Source organism: Lynx rufus, unplaced genomic scaffold, assembly GCF_022079265.1.
Source record: "Lynx rufus isolate CCGP_SWC_20201006 ecotype Redwood Valley unplaced genomic scaffold, mLynRuf1.p SCAF_1, whole genome shotgun sequence".
In the NCBI taxonomy this organism is placed as follows: Eukaryota; Metazoa; Chordata; class Mammalia; order Carnivora; family Felidae; genus Lynx; species Lynx rufus.
The window spans coordinates 74,033,526-74,042,716 of NW_025814823.1; positions in this window are offsets into that span (position 1 = coordinate 74,033,526).

The window sequence follows — 9,191 nt, forward strand, 5'->3', positions numbered from 1 at the left end:
CAACAGTGGGATTCTGGTAATAGATCTCTCCAAGCAGCAGGGCAGCTGATTAAACAGATGAAGCAACACAGGGATGTGCCCTTTGGTCACGTTTCACTTCTCAGATTTTAACCCTCTGGATAAACTGGATATCATAGCCTCATGGCCTCTTTGCCGTCTCCAGGTACTGGACCTCCTGTCCGGCTTCCAGCTCGAGGGGAAACTAAGAAAAGTAGATGCATGACCTGTCACACTTTCACACTTCTGACATGGGTTTGACTTTTCAAAGGGAACTTTATTAAATACTAAGAGAGCAGAAAACCAAATTAATGATAGGCAGGAAAGCCTAATATCAGACAAGTTGTCTGGGCTTTTTAAGGATGCAAGCCTGGTGGGGGCGCCTGGGTGGCTCAGTCGGTTAAGTGTCTGACTCTCCTCAGTTCATGATCTTGCAGCTGTGAGATCGAGCCCTGAGGTGGGCTCCACTCTGGGTGTGGAGCCTGCTTGGGATTCTCTTTCTCCTTCTCTCTCTGACCCTCACCTGCTCTTTCTCTGTCTCAAAATAAATAAGTAAACATTAAAAAAAAAAAAAACACGAATGAAAGCCTGGTTTCTAGGCTGAGGAGAGATAGGGACTGAGGCAGCAAAGGTGGTTAAGGGCATCTTCTTAAGATATCTGAGTGATGTGTGAAGGAATTTGGACCTCCTCCTGCATAGGGTGTTTGATCACAGCAGTGGAATCGAGGAGCAGAATGGGATTGGAGACACTAATTAAAATTAAAAACAGAGAAGTCTTGATAACTAGATGCCTTGTTAAGATGGGAGTCAAAGATAAATTTAAATTTCAAGTTGCAATTTGCTAAGCATGCCTCATCCTTGATGATACACACAAGAAAAGAAGGATCCGGTAAAAAGGATAAGGCCAGTCCTTTTTTCTTTCTTTCTTTTTTTTGGTACATGTTGAATATGAGCTACTTTTAGGACATTTGGGGTAGAAATAACTCATTAAGGAAGTAATTTATCTTTTAAATTTCACTTTAAAATTTTTTACAAGTGATACATATTTATTACAAAAATTTCAATGAATGCGAAAGGGTTCGAAAAAGGAAGTAAAAACACGTCCAGGTTATTGCACATTTCGTTAATATTAAGTAAGCGACAGTCCAAACGTGTCCCTAAGCAGATAAATGGAGGGAAGGGAAAGGTCTTTCCATCAGCATAAAAAGAAAGCTCACAATGGCACCGTGTCTGCACACTGTGGTAAAAATTAGATGTATTTAAATTATTTTACATGAGTTTAACAGCAAAATATCAAATAAAGGCCTGAAAGAGCTTCAGAGAAATATTGAGAGGGAATTATGGAAAGCGTAAGATGGTGAATGCGATTATTTATTAAAAATAATTTTTTTTGGTAATGTTTATTTATTTTTGAGAGAGACAGAGTGTGAGCAGGAGAGGGGCAGAGAGAGAGAGAAGGAGACACAGAATCCGAAGCAGGCTCCAGGTTCTGAGCTGTCAGCACAGAGCCTGACATGGGGCTTGAACCCACAAACCATGAGATCATGACCTGAGCTGAAGTTGGACGCTTAACCGACTCAGCCACCCAGGTGCCCTAGATATTGAATGCATTTAAAAACATATATTGAATTTTATGCAATGTTAACTCTCTAACATAAAATATAGGAAAATGAACATTCTCACATTTCTTCTCTGCCTGCCCTCCAGCATCTAAATTGTATTTATTCATCTATGTTGAGCCCCTACTCTGCGCCAGAAACTGTTTTAGGTGTTTGGGTGTATAAAATGGACAGATTCTTGCCCTTGTGGAACTCATAGTATAGTCAGGGGGAGATAGGAAATAAATAATGAAGGTGAACATGATAATGATTTGGTAAATAAAAAATAAACAAATAGAAAAACAAAGGGTAGGAAGAATCATGTGTGCCAGGTGGAGTGAGAGAAGAAAGTTGGACTCCAGTCATTCATTATGAAGGAGGAGAAGAGGGTCAGGAGTTGATCAGGTGTCTGGGGTAACCATTCTCGGCACAGGAAAGCTGGATTGAATCCCTAAGGAAGGCCTGGCAGGTCTGGGGGCAGTGAGGAGGTCGGCCTGGTTGGAATGGGGTTGGTAAAGAGCAGAGTAATGGAAGAGGAGAGAAAGTGTATTGGATGGAAGGACTGATCGGTTAGAGCCTTAGAGGCCATTGTGAGGACGTGGGCTGATACTGGAAGTGAAATGGGAGCCATTGTTAGATAGTGTGTTGTTGTTGTTGTTTTTTAAATATATATTTACAAAGTTTTTATTTATTTATTTTGAGAGAGATAGAGACAGTGCTTGTGGGGAGGGGCAGAGAGAACGAGAGAGAATCCCAAGCAGGTTCCGTGCTGCCAGTGCAGAGCCCGACATGGGGGCTCTCACTCACGAACTGTGAGATCATGACCTAAGCCCAAATCAACAGCTGGACGCTTAATGGACTAATACCATTCACGATAATATTCACATTATTCTCCATAACTCTAATCTTCACAGAATGTTTCATCTTTTAAAGTGAATTTAGCGCTTATTATCAATCCTTCTATGTTAGTGTTTTAGTTTTCTAATGCTGTGTAACAAAATACCCCAAAGCTTAGTGATTTAAACCAACAACCGTGATATCACCTCCCATGATTCTGTGGGCTGACCAGAGCCTCTCAGATGGCTCTCTCACAAGATGGCAGCCCATGCTGGAAGCTCAGTGGGGGCTGTCCACTGAAACAGCTATGCATTGCCTCTTTACATGGCCGAGGCGTCTCATAATGACTGAAAGTTGCCAGTTGTTGAAGGCTGAGCCAGGAACTGGCACAGCCAGCTCCATTTCCATGGAAGAGTCCACGTAGAAGGGGGGAAAAAATCCTACTTTGGAGAAGAAAAAAAAATTGTAGCCAGTTTTAATTCACCATAGATGACTTCTCTGTTTTTTGAGTTCTTTTATGTTTTTTTTAATTTAAATTGCAATTTTTGATTGTATGTATTCCACTGACTAGTTTTATCTAGAAAGACTCAAGGAATTTTTATCCCCTGTGCTTTCCTATTTGTGAATATTTATCTTTTTGCTTTCCTCTTGGAAAGTAAAATATTCTTTTTTTCCCTTTTAACATTTATTTACTTTTGAGAGACAGAGACAGAGCATGAGTCGGGGAGGGAGACAGAGATGGAGACACAGGGTCCGAAACAGGCTCTATGCTCCCAGCTGTCAGTACAGAACCCCACACTGGGCTCAAACCCATGATCTGAGATATCATGACCTAAGTTGGACCCTAAACTGACTGAGCCACCTAGGTGCCCCGGAAAGTAAAATATTCTTATTTCACATTACTTCTTAGACCTTTATGGACATTACAGTATTGTCTACTGGCACTGAACATTGATGTAGAGAAGGCTTGAGCTAGATTATTTTTTTTTTCTTGATGGCTTTTTTTTTTCCTGCTGAATACTTGAAGTATTTATTCTTTGACTCTGAAGTTCAGAACTCCAGTCAGAACATGACTCTGGGTTGGTCATACTATATTGACATGTCTTAGAACACTATATCCTCTGTTTTGATTCAATATTCCTTTTGATTAGGAAAGTTTTCTTATATTTTGTCTCTGGATACTTTCCCTGTTTCATATTTCAGCTTTCATATTTAAGAAAAAGTTAATTATTTATTTGGAATAAGTATGTTGGCCCTCTCTTTCTGTTACCTACTGTATTTTTTTTAAAGAAGTATCTTTTGCCCCATTCTTTTAATTTGTGGTGATTATCTCCAGTCTTGTACATATCAGTTTGATTGCTTATCATTTCCAAATTATTTTTTACCATGGAAACGATATACATTTGTCCTTGAATTGTTTACTTTGTTCTGGAATGTCCATTATCATCAAAGTCTGTATTTTTAGCATTTAATATGTTAAATTCCACTTCATTGAATTTATTTTTAGTTATTCTAAAATGTAGATTTTCTTTGAGATTACATTCTTTATCTATGTTTTGCATGCACTGTTCTTTTCCTTTCTCTTCTTTTCTTTTCCTTTTCTCCTATACTTTCCTGTTTTTTCTTCCTGTCTTCAACCCTCTTACATTTTCATATATAATACATTCTGTTTACTTTTCAGATTTTGCTAAATATCTTTGCCAGAATTTATTCTACTTTTTGAGGAAGGTGTATTCTACCCTTGAATCATGGATTGTTCTCCAGCAAATTTAGAGTGTACACTCTTAAATACACACACTGCCACAGCCCCAAGTGGTTCACATCCTCACATTCACTTCTTTCTCTTGATTCAAAATATCTCAAGATAAGGCACCAGGGTGGCCCAGTAGTTTGAGCGTCTGACTCATGATTTCAGCTCAGGTCATGATCCCATCATCCCCAGTGAGTTCTGTGTCATGCTCTGTGCTGAGGGTGGAACTTGCTTGAGATTCTCTCTCTCTCCCTCTCCACCTCTCCCTCTGCCCCTCTCCCCTACTCATGCTGTCTTTCTCTCTCTAAAATAAAATTTAAAAAATCTGAAGATAAAAAAATATAAGGGTATTGCTTCAGCTTGCTTGGTTCCATATTTCAGAATATTAGTGACCAATTTTAGGATGTTGCCTCATTATTACGGGAGAATGGATGGCATTTGGTTGGGAAGTAGGATTAGGAACCCTGCTACAACAGAATCTAGAGTCTTCTTTTCCTTACCCTGGATCCTACAGGTTGAGTTTCTTAGCTTTGGGTTATGTATCTCAACTTCTTTGTTTCCAGTTGATTTTTTGGGGGGTGGGTGCTGGATTTACTATTTTTGAGGTAAAATGTGACATTTTGAGATCTGTTCCTAGGCATCATTACTTTTTCTCTTGAGTATGGATCACATTTTCTTGTTTCTCCCCATGTCTAGGTTCTGTTTTCTTAAGTGCATGCTGGACATTGTACACTATGTTGCAGATTCCCTAAGTAAGGAATCTTCCTCTGCAGAGGTTAATGTGGTTGACCCAAGTGGCAGTTGCCCCAGTGGGCAGTTAAATTATTGGTTTATTACATTGAGCTTTCATGGGCTTTTTAACTGTGCAAGGATAAGCCTTTTGGTTTTGCACTTAGTCTAGTCTTCGGGTTTTATTCTTGAGGCATGGCCCTTCTTCCACAAAAAGCCTGAGTTTTTGAGATTCACAAAACCCTCTCTAATTTTCAGGAATTCAAATCTAAAGCTGTGTCTTCTCTGGTGAGTAGGGGCTGAAATGTATGATCGGCTCTTTCTCTCTGCTTTACTCTTTGGAGTCTTCCTTGCACCCGAGCTACTCAGGGGCCAGCCAATGATTTAGGGGAGATTACATGCAATTGGGGAATGTCTTATATCTTCTTTCTTCCTGGGATTTCTCCCCCAAGTTGTAGCTTCTCTGACAATTCGACACATTTTGCTCCGACATCTCACGTATGTGTGGATTTCTGCTTTAATTCCACCACCGCATGCTGCATGGACTGATGGCTACCTCGAGGGGAAAAGCTTTGCAATCACAGATCTCACTCAGAGTGGTTCTCTTTTATCAAGGATCAAATACCTTCCAGTTTCGTCCTGCCTTTGGTGGCTATTCATTACTCTCAAATAGTTCTTTTTAACATTTTTTTGCCAGAATTTATAACTGATATCTGTAAGAGGATGAATTCCCCATAAGCCACTTGCCATTACCAGAAACAGTATTCTGTGATTCCATTTATTTAAAAACAGAACAAAATAAACTGCCAACTTTGGGGTGGCATGCTTCGGTGGCAAAATATTAATGAAAAGCAAGGATGTGATTACCTTGCAAATCATAAGAGGTAGAGAGTAGTGGTTGGGAGAATCCACAAAAGGGCTCTTCTGTGCTGGTTATGTTGTATTTCTTAACCTGAACAGTAGTTTATGAATGTTCACCACTGAGTTGTGGTAGACTGGGCACTAATGCTGTCATGAGAGCCCACCCTCCACCTAGGACCTCATTTAAACTGAATTACCTCACGAAGGACCCCCTCCAAATATCATCACGTTGGGGGTTAGGGCTTCAACATATGAGTGTGGGGGGGGGACAAAAACTTAAATTCCATAACCCAAAGGCATAGACTGGTGAAAGGAAAAGAATGGAAGATATATCATACTACCTCGTGTAAGAAAGCTGGTGTGGCTCTATTAATATCATCTAAACTAAACTTAAGAAAAGGAGTCATATTATCAATAAAGGAAATATTGCATAACGGTGAAGATTTTATTTGTTCTGGAGATGTAACAATCCTGAATGTATATACATCTACTAACAGCAGTTCAAAACATATGAGATAAATATAAAATGAAAGGAAGAAATACAGAATCACACCTGGTAATTTTTAATATCTCTCTCAGTAATTAATTAATAGAACATGCAGCTAAAAATTAAGATTATAGAAGATTTGAGTAATATTATCAACCACATTCACCTAATTGGCACTTTAAAATACTGGACCTGATAACAGCATAACACACATTTTTATTTCCTAGTGCATATGGAACAGTTACTAAGATCAGATAACAGGACAAAAGATGTGTCAGTAAATATGAAAGATGAAATCCTCTGTAGTATGTCATCTAACCACAGGATAATGCCCATAAGAGAGCTAGAAAATTTCAAATATTTGGCAATGAAAAAAAAATCTAAATTATCCATGGGCCAAAGAAGAAACCACAAGAAATATTTAAAGCATTGTGAAGTGTACGCAATTGAAAACACACAATATCAGAGATAGACTGTAGCAAAAACCGTGGAGTTACTAGCTTCGAATGCTCGCAATAAAGAGGAACAGTTTAAAACTAATGATCCAAGTTTTAATATTACAAAGATAAAAAAGAAAAATACTATAAGTTAAAGATATTTATGGAAGAGAATAAAACAATGGAGAAAACTAAATTGGTTTTTTGAAAAGATCAGTAAAATTGATAAATGGCTAGAATGTGTGATCAAGTTAGAAAGAAATTTGATGATAAACATCAGGAATGAAAGATACAATACCACCACTAATCCGATAGACATTACAGGGATAATAATAAACAAATAGGAAAAATTTTAGGCCAATAAATCACACAACTTCGATGAAATGGACATGTTCCTTAAACAACACTGCTTATCAAACTAGTGCAAGAAAAAAAAATGAGAAAATATGATTAGCTTTATAGCTACTAAAGAAATTGAATTGGTAATCAAAATCTTCTCACAGAGAAAACTCCAGGCCCAAATGGTTCCACCGATGAATTATCTTCATTACTTAAAGAAACACTCTCCAAATATACTTTATGAAGCAAGAGTGAAAGTGGCAGTAATTTTCCTGTTTTGTAAAATTTTTTGTCAGGTTCTTCATTTTACTTCTCTGCTATCTTTTTCCTCATCTCTTGAGATGGATATATAACCCTTCTCTTCTAATATACACATTTTCACATCTTTAGTTGCATTCTACAAGTTTTGATATGTTGCATTTTTAATATCAAGGAGTTAAACATTTTTCCAGTTTTAGTTTTAATTTCTTCTTTGATAACAGGATTTAATTAGAACTATCGATCATTAATTGCCAAATATATGAAGTTTCCTACTTATAATTTCTAGAAATTGGTAGCTTGAGTTATGGTTAAAGAAAATATTTGCGGGGGCCCCGGGTGGCTCAGTTGGTTAAGCATCTGACTTTGGCTCAGATCATGATCTCACAGTTCGTGATTTCGAGCCCTGCATTGGGCTCTGTGCTGACAGCTCAGAGCTTGGAGCCTGCTTTGGATTCTCCGTCTCCCTCTCTCTCTGCCCCTCCCATGCTCATGCTCTCTCTCTCTCTCTGTGTCAAAAATAAACATTAAACAAATTAATTTAAAATAAAAATAAAAAGGAACATATTTGCTTTTATTTTAATTCTTTGAAATTTGTTGAGATTTATTTAATGAATTAGCATGTGTTTTATAAGAATGTATTTTCTGCATGTATAAGAATGTATTTTGAGCACAATGTTATTTGAATAACATTTGTTAATCATATTTTTCAGATCTTCTGTATTTCCACTATTTTTTGTCTACTTGTTCTTCTAATTCTACAGAGGTATATTAAAATATCCTACGATAATTGTGAATATACTTATATTCTTAAACTCCTGTTAATTTTGGTTTTTATGTATTTTAAGCTATGTTATTAGATTATAGAAATTTTGAATTATATCTTCTTGATTATTTGAAACTTTCATTATTACAATGGCCTGTAGTGCTTTTTGTTATAAATTTTATCACATTTAATATGACTACAATAGACTTCTTAGTGCTTGCACAGCGTAGCTTTTGGTATCCTTTCATTTGTAACCTTTCTATTTCCTCATATTTAAGATGTCTTTCTTGAAGGCACTTATTCATCTTAAGTTTTATTTATTTGAAAATTACTTTCTCTTACATTTAATGTAATTTATTATATACATGGGTTCAAATACTTAATTTTATTAAATGCTTTCTATTTGAACACATACTCAATGTTCCTTTTTCTTTTTTTTCTTGCCTAATTATGGATTTATTATTTTCTATTATTACATTTTCCTTGTGTATTAGATTGGGAGTGCTAAACAGTTACCATTATCATTTTGGTGGTCACAGTAGAAACTGACAACTGAGTTACCAAACACAATTTTCTTGTTACTTTTGTCCTATCCCCAGATAACGTAAGTAACCACCCTGACATACGCCACTGATGTTGGGAATTTTATGTGTCTCTATCATAAATAAAGCATTATTTTCACCTGCATAGCCAGTATTCATTGGCCCTTAATATTTAATATATTTTATTGCTCTTTATTATTTTTTGCATTTCTAAGCATCCATCAGGCATGACTGTATTTCTGCCCCCAAATGGTACTTAACATTTTTCGTAGTGAGAGGCTTCTAGTAGAGAATCCTTTTAGTTTTGATCCGCTTCCCCATTCTTGAAGGCTACTTAAACTGGGTCTGAAATTCTATTTTGGCAGTTATTGCCTTTTAGCACCTGGAAGTTATAATTCCAATTGTTCTGAATTCCAATGCATTTGTTGAGAAATTAGCTTTGAGTCCTACTGCCGATCCTTTGAAAATAATTTTTCTTTTTCCCCCTCATCTGGCTGATTTTAATATTTTCTCTATCTTTGGTTGTCAGCATTTTATGATGTGCTTACATACACTTACACTTATGTTTTTATTTATTTCGTTTGCTCGTC